This window comes from Mastomys coucha, unplaced genomic scaffold (genome assembly GCF_008632895.1).
Source record: "Mastomys coucha isolate ucsf_1 unplaced genomic scaffold, UCSF_Mcou_1 pScaffold18, whole genome shotgun sequence".
NCBI classification, from domain to species: Eukaryota; Metazoa; Chordata; class Mammalia; order Rodentia; family Muridae; genus Mastomys; species Mastomys coucha.
Window position 1 is genome coordinate 49,774,361 of NW_022196900.1, and position 14,209 is coordinate 49,788,569.

Sequence of the window (14,209 nt, forward strand, 5' to 3'; positions counted from 1 at the left end):
GACTAATACAAACACCAACCTTTCAGAGGCAAACGGGAGAGGGAATGGGGTGAAAAAATCTGGGAGGGAGTACAGGGAGGGGGAAACAACATTTGGAGTGTAAATAACTAAAATAAATAAATAAATAAATAAATAAATTTCATCGAGAGGAGGGCAGATAGCTTAGTCTTTAAAATTCTCATACCATGAAACTATAAAGACCTGAGTGCAGAACCCTAGAGCATACAAAAAAAAAAGAAAAAAGAAAAAAAGAATCCATGTTCAACAGCACATGTGTGTAATTCTAGCACTTGGGATGAAGAAATAAAGATCCTTGGAGTTCACTAGAGGCCATTCATTCTAGAAAAATTGTTGATTTCCATGTTTTGTAGGGTACTCTCTCTGCAAAAGTAAGATAGAAACTGGCTGATGAAGGAGATACCTGAACTCAGCATCAAACTCTAGCCTCCACACTCACAGCAGCACTCACCCCATATCCCCTATGCATTGATACCCACATGTATTTGTGAACACATAAGCATGTACACACACATACAGGTACAAATGCACTGATATCATTACTAGACTGACAGTCTTAAAAATAGAGACTAAAACTCCTTCCTTTAAATAGTAGCTTCACATACAATGTTTCAAACAGTGACATTTTTAATTACTAGGTATCCATGCACATTAATATTCATGTGCACAAAGTATTCAAGTCAATGGAAATATCTTTAGAAGTCTAGCTGTTTAAAGAGAATTATTATTCTTTTAAAAAGTATTTTTAGAGTATATTTATTTTTACATGTACAGTTGTTTCACCAGTATGGAAGTTGTATGCCATATGTGTGCCTGGTGGCAGGACAGGATAAAAGACGGTTTCAGATCCCCTGATCTGATGTTTGTAAGTCATGATGTAGGTTTTGAACCCAGGTCTTCTGGGAGAGTAGCAGTGCTCTTATATGCTGAGCCATTTCTCTGGCCCTGAGAATTACTATAATTATTGATTGTATATTTTCTATACTGCCTCCTTCAGAGTGTCCTTATCACTCTTCTCCCTTATAAAGCTACTCCCAAGTCAGAATAGCTCCTTGGGAATAACAGAGCACCTGCAGTGTTTATGTAAGGATGAAATTCAGTATTGGTCTTTTGTTCTAGACATACTTATAATTACTATTGTAAGACTCATTCTGCTCAAATATTACCATGTTCCTCAGATAATGACATGGGTAATGTTCTTTCTCCTTTAAAGAGTAAGATATTTCAGAGCCTCAATAGTAGAAAGACCTAAAACTCTAAGAAATTTTTTTTTTATAAAAATGTGATAAGTTCAGATAGCTTTTAAATACCAAGAGATAAAACATGGAAAAGTTTTGATTTAATGGCTTGAGAAATTATGTGATACAATTGCCTATTTCAGTATGTATATTCCTATTTAAACTCATGTAGTAATAAAAATTTCAAGAACATGTTTTATAGCAACAGATAAACTCTCAAGAAAATCATATGATGCATTTTAGTATGTGGTAGAGATCATTGTATTTTTGCTAGCATATTAGCAACATAATTTATAAACAAATGTGACTAGGTATATCATTTGACTGGCAGAGTGCTTGTCAAGCATATATGGAGCACTGGGTTCAGTCCTTAGTACACCTGTAATCTTAGTACTTAAGAGGTAGAGGAGGAACACCAAAGTTTCCAAACCATCCTCTGCCAAATAGTGAGTTTGTACCCAGGGATGGACTGGGTGTATACACATATTGGAATTCAAGCTGGAGACTTGAATCAAAGATAGATGGGCAGATAGATAGATAGATAGATAGATAGATAGATAGATAGATAGATAGATAGATAGAATATTAGTTTTAAAATTGCCATATATAAATTGGTTTTGGTTGTTAAAACATTTAAGTCATAATTAGTTCCTAACAAGTGAAGTATAAAGTAATGAACCTTTATGCAATTCATTTTTAGCTATTGCCCATAGAGGTACTGATACAATCAACAGGCATTTTAAACCACTCTTGTGTACAAATCTCTTTGAGTTTTTAGAGTTTTAGTGAACCTTCATGTAATTCCAGATAAGAAGTTCAGAATGGAATCCTTATCAGAATTAAAAATACCCCTGTCATCTGCTACCTATCCTCCCAAATGATAGGGTTGTTAACAATATTGATGATTACAGGTAGCTGTGGGTGAGGCAGGACAGAGGAGAACAGGAGTTAGGGAAAATGGTGATAAGACGTGTGATCAGTGGGATTATTGTGCAGCAGTCCATCACTGAGCACAGACGAAGCCCCTTCTGTCACCATGTGTTAGATATGGGATCTTGACTGCTGAGCACTTTTATTTCAATTTGGAAAATCCTCTAATTAATTTTAGGCACAAAATTATATAGTATTTAATGATGAGCTTAGAGTTTAGTATGAGAATTTTAAGATTGACTTTCTATTTAAAATTTTACAATAAGAACTTAGTTATATGGAATTATAAATAAGGAACATATTTAGAATATGTTCATTATTCTTGAGAATTTCATACCTGTGTAAAATTATATCTAGTAATATCTGTCCCTGTTTCTGCTCTCCAACTTCTGTATCCTCCCATCACATCACCTTACCAACTTTGTGCATTTTTTCTTTTTATTCTTTTAAAAAATATGCTCCTACCTCTAATTAGTACTGCTAATACTCATATAGGTATGGAGCCGTGCAATGGAGTATGGGATATCTACAAGTAGATACATACTGAAAAAAATGATTCCCCATTCTTCAGCCAATATCATAACTTTTTAATTTCAAATTTACTGAAATGTGAACATTGCAAATGTTTTAGCAACCTATTTATTTCAATTACATTGGTGTCAATGAATGGCTTAGGGATGATAGGATGAATGGCCTAGAGATAATAAGATGAATGGCTTACAAAATCCCGGAAAGGATCTCTGAAACTCATAAATTCTCTGGACAGAATTAGAGATGGCGTTGCTATTTTTGTTTGCCACTTTAGTAACTAATGTGTGTATTGAAAGGAAGGCAGAGTGAAACCCTGCCTCTCTTAACACATTTATATGTGTTGTTACTCAGGCATATCACAGGAGAGCACAGCTTATATAACTACTAAAGATCTATTAAAGGAAACTCTAAAACTGTTTAAGAATCAGAATGACAGTGAGATGTCTCCAGACACATAAACTGTTTTATCTCACCATCAACACAGGTAACATGTGCCACCCACGGGTCTCAAAGGGATGATGTGAGGAAAGTGCTCTGTAGTTTTGTCATATTGAGCCTTCATTCTAATCATCCCATTAGTCTGCTTCTTAGTCATTTCAAAGCCCTGATAAAATGACAAGCCATTGTTAAAACATGTTCGTTAAGCTGTCATTCTGTATTTCTTTGCTCTACAGAAGAAACTGTGCCCAGGCAGGGTGCTGGCATCTGATTTAAATGGATTGTGTTTAGATGTCTATTGTCAAATATTAGAGGACTTTCATCTTCATTCACAAGTACCCTTCACCAAAGAATTCTTTAAGAAGTCATAATCATTTATCGAGGTAGTTTCTGTAATCATTCCATGATGATCCTTTATGTTGACCTAAAAGATAAAATATCCTTCACATATACTGTAATGCGTAATTCTATGTGATACATTTACTATTCAGGTACTATCTAAACAATCGCATACATATGAATAAAATATAAACAGAAGTTTATAGTTATAAACATATTGGAAAAGAAGAATCATGTGATGGGTATGGAAGGCTGGGATCTGTGATCAAAGCACCTGCCATAAAATTGCCAGATCCTGAGATTGTACCCCTCAAACCCATATAAAGCTGGGTGCCATATGTAAAGTCCATAGTTCCAGCGTTTCTGTCTTAAGATAGAAGACAAGAGAATCCTTGAAAGTTTGAGCACTTGCTAACCTGATGTACAAAAGAAGATAACAATTACAATGTAGAGTAATTTTATTTTTCTAATGATTATACCGTACATTCATTTTGACTTGTGCAAAATGAAATACAATTCATTACATTAAAAGAAATGAATCAAATTCTAAATAACAATATTTACTGTTGATTTAGCAGCCAGTATCATTTGGCCAAAGGATCTAATTCCTATTCTTCTGGCATTTACAAAGAGCTTAAGTTTCTGAGCTTCTTGTGTTATTGGTTTTGGCTGTACAACTGGTTTCTAATCAAGGCAAACTAAGCAGACCTTGTATAATCTACTACTGACCCTGAGGTAGGACAACTGACTCTGTTACTCTTGTACTTCCTCAAATATTACTCCCCTTTCTAATATATGTAATATTATATATAACATATATAATACTATAATATATTAATATAGTATATATAATAATATAATATATTATATCAATACATATTATAATAACATTTTATATAATATATATAATAAATTATTTTATATATGAAGACAGACAGACAAAATTTTGGGAGTTTTTTTATTTCCTTTCACCATATGGAACTTGGGAATTGAACTCATGATTTTGGGGTTATGGCAAATGCCTTTGCACAATAACCCGAATTAAAGGAACCTATGTTTAATTAAGTTAAGATTTTTATAATGTGTGAAAAATATTCACAACTCTCTTTTTTTTTTTGAAAATGGAAATCAATGGTAAGTTACTTGACTGGCTGTGAATCTTTAAGGAAAGGCCTAAGGATAGAAAATTCAACAAATTCAACAGTTTCCTGTCCCATGGCTGTGCCATGTTCTATTAACTAATTACACTCTCTTTTACTTAACATTCATGCATCACATAGCAGCACATTTATTTTCACACACATCAGTCATCTCATAGATACAACAACTCTCAATACCCAGAATTATCCTATTTAAAAATATATATATCATGAATCCTAAAGTACTTGGAGAAATATTTTTACTTTGTTTTGACCATTATACCTTAAGGTTTGAGGATAGGTTAGAATTATAATCATACTTGAAAATAGGAACTATATATATGTTTAGGTAATGGTGTGTATCTCCTGAATGAAAGAGCCAACAAAGCCAGCATTTGTTTAAATCTTTTAAAATATGAGTCTCTGATTTTTTTTAATACTACTATCATACACTATATCCCAACTATAGTTTTTCCCTCTGTCTACTTCCCTCATTTATGTTCTCATCATTATATAAATAATCCCATATCATGCATATTTTTGTCTAAATGTATCCTAATTAGTAAGTGTAGTTAGACCATAAACACTGAACTTACAGTCAACAGTATTTTAAGTAATAGCTGCACAAAGCTTATTTAACTCATCTAGTTTCTCTGTAAGGCACATAGCAACCTTCTTGAATTTAGGAATACAAATACAATGCTCAGTGGCCATTACAAATGTGAAACCAGCAGCAATTAATAAATAGACTGAAAAAGGCACTGCTTTTTATAGAACAAGACATCATTTTGTATGGCCATGGGTGAATGGCAGGTGAGTTAAATACTGTGCACATTGTATATATCATCATCTGGGCTGAAAGAGCTATAAAATATTTTTACAATTGCAAATAAAATTTTGAAAGTAGGTGAATTCACAATTATGGAATCTACTCTACAGATTAGTTGTACAACAGAACAAAAACAAGGGCAAGGACCACAAATCTATGCCCACAAGAAAAAATTTAAATCACAGAATTAGAATTATAGTAACTTTTGATATTAGAATTGCCAAAATACTAAATAAATATATTTAATAGTTTTAAAAAAAACTTTTTTGAATGAACATGGGTGGAGTATCTATAGGTAAGACTAAGCATATTTCTCAAGAAACAATTGTATAAATGAGTACATACAAAAATTTAAAAAATAACGATCTAAGTAATAACTGTCTATAGACTACATTTGCAAGATCAAAAAACATTGAGTTATATGTAAATAAAAATTAAAATGTAAACTAGAAATGCCATTAAATGAGGAATATCAGTTTTGAAAAGACTCTGGTGTCATTTACATTTTAAAAGTATCAGGTAGAATAAAAAATATACATTTTTCTAATTAAATAAGTCTTACAAGTTATCACAAGGTAACTCACTGAAAACATTTTAAGATAAAGAATTTTCTATTGCCTTTCAATAGCAATAAAATAAAAATGATGAAAATATTAAAAATTCAGAAGACAACAATGGCAAGAAAAAAAAAAGCAAACAAATGAAATGAGATAGCACAATTCCCAAAATAGCATATTAGGAATTTGTATAACTGAACCAGAAGGAATAGGAGGACAGAAGTTCTGTGAAAAAGATGCTTTCTAGACATTGGGAGTAAAATCTGCTGATGCATTCCTTAAATTAGGTGTACTTAAAATACAAATACAAAAATAAAAACAAAAGTTAACACAATTCTATGAGATCAATGACATTAAAATCTGTTGTTAAGTGAACACAGCACTTATTTTGCAAGAATTACTGGCATATACAATTCATACTTTGACATAGCTTAAACAAGTCCTCAACTATGGTTGGATAATTATAAAAATTACAAATTATTTAATTTACTTGTTTTGAGAATTACATACATGAGTACTATATTTAATTATTTTTATCCTTCTGTCCCATTTTACCCTTCTACTTTACCCATGTCCTCTTCATGCCACTTTAGTTTATAACCTCTACATACATATGTATGTGTGTATATTAATATAGGTATATATGCATATATATGCATATATTTTCTGAATTCATTTAGTGTGGTCATATGCACATGTGTTTAGAAATGAGTACTGAGAATTTTAACCTATCAAGGAGCTCATTTCTGGGGAAAACCAGTTCTCTCAGCAACCATTGATTGCCTATAGCTACTCTTCTAGATCTGGAATGGGACCTTGTACACTTTCTTTCATTTATATCAATGTGTTGACTGGTGGTATCATTGTAAAAGTCTTATGTAGGCAATCGTATTGTTGAGGTTTCCTTGATGTAGCTTTCCTGGCATGTCTAGAAGATACTGGTATCCGGGTCCTCTGACTCCTAAAATCTTTCCACCCTCTACTTTGCAATATCCCCAGAGTGTTAGATGTAGGGATTGCATTGTAGATTTAACAACTGGGCTGGGCACCCTTCTGGCTACTATTCCCTCTTCATCCTCTTTTGTAAGATTTTTGTGTTTGGCTGTGAGTCTCTTCATCTGCTGCTATTGCGGATGAAGCCTCTCTGATGCTGACTGGGCTAAGCACTGATCCATAAGTATAGTAGAATATCATTAGGGATAATTTTACTTATTCATTTGTTTCTTTATTTATTTATTGCCAATTGGCTTTGGTTCTATTCTAGGTCTCTGAAGTATCCAGCCTCTAGTTTCTGGCCACAGGAAAAACAATAGAGTCAACTAACCTGTACCCCTAGGGTCTCTTAGAGACTGAATCACCAACTGAAGAGCCCTGTTACACATATGTAGCAGATGGAGATTGTGGGTCTTCATGTGGGTCCCCCAGCAATTGGAGTAAGGGCTGTCCCTAAAGGTTTTGCCTGTCTGTGGAATCTGTCCCCCTGTCTGGGCTGCCTTGTCTGGCCTCTGCGGGAGAGTATGCGCCAAACATGCAGAAACTTGATGTGTCTCAAAGAATAAGGGAAAGGGGAGATGAAGGAGGAACTCTGTGAAGTGGGTATCGGGAGGGGGAGCAGCAGAAGGGGTGTAAAGTGAATAGATGGATGGATAGATAGATAGATAGATAGATAGATAGATAGATAGATAGACAGACAGACAGACAGATAGATAGGTAGGTAGATAGATACATGAGGAAAGAAAGATGCCTGTAGGGCAATGGTGCCATAAAACCCACCTTGTGGGCCTGGTCCAACTTGAAACTGAAAAGCTTCTATTAGACAAAGGACACTGTACATAGAACAAAACAGCAACTTAGAGACTGAGAAAAGATCTTCACTAACCCTACATTTGAAAGCTGATATTGAAAATGTATAAATAACTCAAGAAATTAAATACCAACAAACCCAATAACCCAATTTAAAAATGGAATACAGAGCTAAACAGAGAATTCTCAACAGAGGAATCTCTAATAGAACTTAAATAAATGTTCAATGCCCTTAGTTACCAGGGAAATGCAAATCAAAATGACCCTGAGATTCTATCTTAAACCCATCAGAATGGCTAAGGTCAAAAATTCAAGTAACAGAACATTCTGGCAAGGATATGGGGCAAGGGAAACACTCCTATAGTGCTGATGAGAGTGCAAACATGTACATCCATTTGGGAAATCAATCTGATAGTTTCTCAGAAAACTGGAAATAGTTCTACCTGAAGACTCAGCTATACTACTTCTGAGAATATACCCAAAAGATGTTCAACCATCCATAAAGACTCATGTTCCACTATTTATAGCAGCTATATTCATAATAGCCAGAAACTAGAAACAACCCAGATGTCCCTCAGCCAAAGAATGGACAAAAAATGTGGTTCATTTACACAATGGCACACCATTCAGCTATTTGAAAAAGTATGTCATGAATTTTTCAGACAAATGAAACTAAAAAATATTCTGAGTGAGGTAACCCAGACACAAAAGTACATGCTTGGTATATACTCACTTATAAGTGGATATTAGCCATAAAGTATAGAACACCCACGATACACTCCACAGAACCAAATAAGCTAAACAAGAAGGAAGGCCCAAGTGTTGATGCTTGAATCTCACTTAGAAGGGGGAGTAAAATAGTCATAGCAGGCAGATGGAGGGAGGGAACTGAGTGGGAGGAATGGAGGTATTCGGGGTCAGGTGTGAGAAGTCACAGGAGAGAGGCCCATAAGGACAAGAGAGTGAATTGAGATATGCAGCTGCTATCAAGGGGGGTTACATCTCTAGGATGTACCAGAGACCAGAGTTTAGGGATGTACCCAGGAGTCTATGGGGGTGACTTTAGCCCTGCAGTCATCTTGCAGGCAGTACACAGTATAGGTAGAAGGGTTTGGGTGCTGCATTGATGTCCCAGTACAATTACTGGAAGCTTTGGCAGGTTCAGGTTCCACGTTGCCCATTACTAGGAATCTTTGCTAGATTACCCTACTGGGTTTCAGGGAGCTTCCACTCCACTAGGTTTCCACATCACCCTGGCATGTGCCCCAATTCAAGTCATCTTTTCTAGTACTTTGTTCCTCCATTCCCTACTCTGTCTGAATCACTCCTCGAGCCACTCCCAATCCAAACCTTCCTGGGTAGATCCATGCATCTCCCTCTATTTAGCCCTCTTCGTTCTGAATAAAGTAACCCAGATCCAGAAAGAAAAACGTGGTATGTACTCACTTATAAGTGGACATTAGCTCTTATGTAAAAGGTAACCATTCTGTAATCCATAGACCAGAGAGGCTAATAACAAGGGTAGCCAAATTCTTAGCAATCCCAAGAAATGAGACTGATGATAGAAGGATTATTATACCATATTTCTAGATGTCTCTGAGTTACGGTGATAAAAAATTCATACTACTGGCATAAAATAGACATATAGATCAAAGGAACACAATTGAAAACCCAAAAATGTGTGCATATAAATAACTGTATCTATGTAGCTATGTAATATTTGACAACGTTTCTAGAAATGAAGGGAAAATAGCACCTTCAACAATATTGCATGAAAAACTGAATGTCACCATCTTGTAGAATTAAATTAGGACCATAAGCAGAGGTTTTAATATAACATATTCAGAAATTACAGGAACAAATGAATAGGTAGTACCATGGACTGGGTTCATTGTGGGGACCTCTTATTCCTCAGGATGATGAGTTCTGGTCAGGTGGGCAAAAAAATTGGCAAGTGATAAACAGAAATGACACAAGGTAGTTCAGGATCTGAATGTATTTCTCAAAAATGGCATCAGACTTTTACAGTCATTGCAAAAGAGAAATGAGAAATCTGGCAGCTCAGTAGTCGAGGTACATCTGAGGCCATCTAAAACACACTGGGTCTAAAACAGCAGCCATCTCCTCTGGACTGGTGCAGCACCCCCAGGCTCCAAGCACAGCTCGGGCCGCATGGGCCTGGCCAGAGTCTTGGGGGGCTGCGGGTGTGACAGCCAGGAGGACAGGGCTCAAAGCTCACGAATCTAGAATCTACAATCTCGAATGCTGACTGCTGCACACTGTCTCTCACACACCCTGGGCTCAAGGTCCCGCCCATCCTTAGTAAAACGCCCACTATGCTAATCTTCTGGGCTAGTAGAGACACATCTCTTACTTGCTAATTCCTAGGAGTAGTTCAGCTGTAGTCTGCAACTGAGAAGGAGGATTCTACTTGACCTTGCCCTGGGATAAGTCTCCCATTCTGTAAGCTTCCATGCCCTACCCACAATGCCGAAGGCAATTAGTATGGATGGGTAACATTCTTTATGAAATTCCAAACTAAGGTTTGGCTGAGATATTGGAACATTGGTAAAGGTCAGAGAGCAATGTCCAATTTTGTCTAGCTATTAGTAAATCATATCTTGGTGGGCACCTAGCACGGGAGTTCGCAAGGACATATCTGGGCTATCTCTGAGTTAGGAAATGCCCAGGAGACGATGCAGGAGTCTGGCTTCCATGAAGCCAGCTGTCACGCAAAGTGTGCATGGCAAGGTGGCTCTTTGGATCATGAACAATCATTTTGTAACTGTTTTCTTTTGTTCCAAACCCAAATGTTAGAGTATAGTTTTTGGAAGTCCATAAAGTATGAGTGCATTCATATCCATTCATTGGAAGGAAGTTGCAAGCTTATAGATGCAGTGACAGGTTGAACTTATGCTCTTCCTTTTTCTTGAGAAGTGTTTTCAGAGGCAGGCAGATTTCTGAGTTCAAGGCCAGTCTGGTCTACAGAGAAGTGTTTTCACCTCAGAGATACCCACATTAGCCCTTGGACTTGGTTTGCTATTAAATGACTTCTACTTTCATTCTGTTCTGAGATTCCTCAATGATAATATTCATTCAAGATGTTATAACTTGCTTAGTGTATTGGTTTTCTTCTTTTCTAAATTGGTTAAATGCATGAGGACAAGTCCATTTTGTTCTTGTTATTCTCTCTCCACTTTGAGCACAATGCTAGCCTTATATTACTATACTCAGCAATGTATCAGGAATTGTGGACATAAAATTAAATAAGAAGAATGGGCATTGTCTTAGTCAGGGTTTCTATTCCTGCAAAACATCATGACCAAGAAGCAAGTTGGGGAGGAAAGGGTTTATTTGGCTTACTTCCACATGGCTGTTCATCACCAAAGGAAGTCAGGACTGGAACTCAAGCAGGTCAGGAAGCAGGAGCTGATGCAGAGGCCATGGAGGGATGTTCTTTACTGGCTTGCTTCTCCTGGCTTGCTCAGCCTGCTCTCTTATAGAGCCCAAGACCTCCAGCCCAGGAATGGCACTACCCACAAGGGGCCCTACCCCCTTGATCACTAATTGAGAAAATGCCCCACAGCTAGACCCCATGGAGGCACTTCCCCAACTGAAGCTCCCTTCTGTGATAACTCCAGCCTGTGTCAAGTTGACACACAAAACTAGCCAGTAGAGGCATATTTCTCTGGTGCCTGAGACTCCTCAAATTATGGTGGTATAACTTTGAGCCTGTGGAGATTCTAAGTGTTGCTAAACATGGGGGTGCCCTAATGTTCCTTAAGCAAACCAAACACAAAGGAAAATATATGCTCATAGCACAGTGAAATGACTCGATTAAAATTAAGTATGTTATTTCTTAAGGACTTCCACAATAATTGTTGTACCTGACCTACTTTTTAGTAGCTGGAACTCTTTATATAAACACTAGGAGAGTGTACAAATTAATAGTAGTTGAGATTGCTGACGTCCTTGTAACCTCAGAGTTTCAGCCCAGGCTGGAGTTGATGAACACAATGTTATACGTTAATGATGGTCATGCATATGTTATTTGATGTCCACATTACCATGAACATGTTTATTGGCAAGAAAGGAACAGATACCGTGTTAAGGAAATTAACTTTAAGATCATCTGTGTCTCTCTTTAGAAGGAATGCCACAAATATACAAAAATAATATCAAACTTATTCTGTAGCCCAGAATCAAGAGAGGGAGACAGGGAGAGGTTTATCTGCTCCAGAAGGGATTTTAAATGAGAATCGAGGGGGGAAAAAAAAGAGGAACAAAAGTTTACCCTGAAGACTTTTAAGCCTTTCAGAGAATAAACACAGCCATTACCCAAGTTCACAGCTGTAACCTTGGGGAGCTGAACTGGAACATGGAGCAGTTGCCACCTGCGCAGCTGAAGAAAGACTAATCGCATCCAATCGGTGCTTTCTTTGCTGCAGAAAAGGTGGCATCTTTCAGAAAGCAAGCTGTTTTCCCACTTTTAGTGACTCCAATTCTACTGAAGATTGTTGCTTTATAATGGAGAAAAACCCTTGCTGGCAATATTGTCTGTATACTGATCTGTCATAAAAGCCCCTAACAGATGTTCCTGCCCAGTCCCCTCTGTGACAGAGCATTCATTGTGGGGAATGTTTGCTGTGCTTTCTGCCCAATGAGGAGCTACCACTGATGCATTTCTTCCAAACAAGCACTGTGTGCCAAACAACGAGCACATCTCTGAAGATTTTTGGTCCACAACCTTTCACAGAAGAGAATTCACATTCGGTAGTTTCAGAATAAGGAAGAGGACAAAATCTGTACATATTTTCCCCAAGCAAGCAACCAGTCACAGCAACGTAATTAGATTTTTTCTGATATTTAATTTCTCCTGTATAAAAACCTAATTGTCTCATAAAAAGCTCCACATTTGGAGCTTAGAGGATTATTTCTGCATGATTAGGTCTTGATTATGAATTTTTGGCAAGAAAATACCAGGAGAACTTTTACTACATTGCATGAAATATGTGATGTCAGGTTATCCCAGTTTTTTATGACAGCTTTAATCATTTGGTTAATGCAGCAACAGTTAGATGCCTAAATCTCTTCATTTCACAGACACCTTTCTACTTGTAATTAGCCAGACAAACCATTTAAATAATTGAGAAAGGGATGTGTAACTGAGGCAGAGAGGTATTGTTAGGGAGTTACTGGCTTAATGTGTTCAAGAAATCAGAGTGGGAAAGATTATCAGTCAGATGAGAGAAGCACCTCTGGTGAGCTAAAGACCACCTGGCAAGAATTCCAGTAGGAGACATGAAAATCCCTCCTTTGAGTTGTAGGCCATAGCTCTCTAAGAGATGCCCCAAACACATACAACCTGTATTGCCCATGCTCATACCAGAGTGGGAGAAAAGTTCCTATTGATGAAAACATAATACACTTCAGAATCAGAGTCCATACATAGGACTGAGCTGAAACTATCCTGAATGCCTCATCTCCAAGAACTAGCTTTCATGGTATAATAAAGCATCATTCAAGCTTCCAAAGAATGAGGCAACCAACAGTACTACCAAGCTATGATGCCTATGACCCATTCAATGGCCAGCATAGCACAATAAATCTAAGGTGGTAGCAGAGATATGATAACCTCAAGGATTTAGTAGTCACACATACCTTCGAGGTAGTCAACAGCATTTACTTAGTCTTAAGACCTTTTCAGCAAGAGGAAATTATGCCTGGTACTGGAAACCCATCTATTATTCAGTGCTAGTGAAGATATGAATTGAAGAAGAAACTACAATCATCACTTTACTAAGACAGCACAATTTTTAGCAACCATCTAAGCATTTGTCCTTATACCCACAGCTAAGTGCAACCTCACGTCTCATCAAGGAACATTCTCTTTTCAATAGACACAGAGACCATTACAGAAAACCACAACTCATCAAAAGACAGAGCTGTTGAGCTCAGAAGCAATGGAGATATCTATAAAACACTCCCACACCTAAAGCTCTGGGAACATTGTGAAAAAGGGTGCAAAAAGACTCTCAGAGTCACAGGGTCAGAGAATTTTCTGTGTGGTTGTGTATCTTAGTACATCAGAAGCTACATCCAAAAGTCTCACCAAAATGACTTCCAAACATAAGCAGAACAAAAATGATACCAATAAACATGGTAAAATTGGCAGAAGAAAAGCCAATGAGGCCTCAGCCCTATACAAAAAAACTACTGTCATCTAAGAAATGTTGAAAGTGGGAGAGACAGTCTTTAAGAAATAGCAAATTATTTGATTATCTAATACCAAATGGTCAAATCTGAGAACATAACATGTGTAACATATAGTCTGAGCAGATTTGATTTAAATGCGTATATATATATATATATATATATATATATATA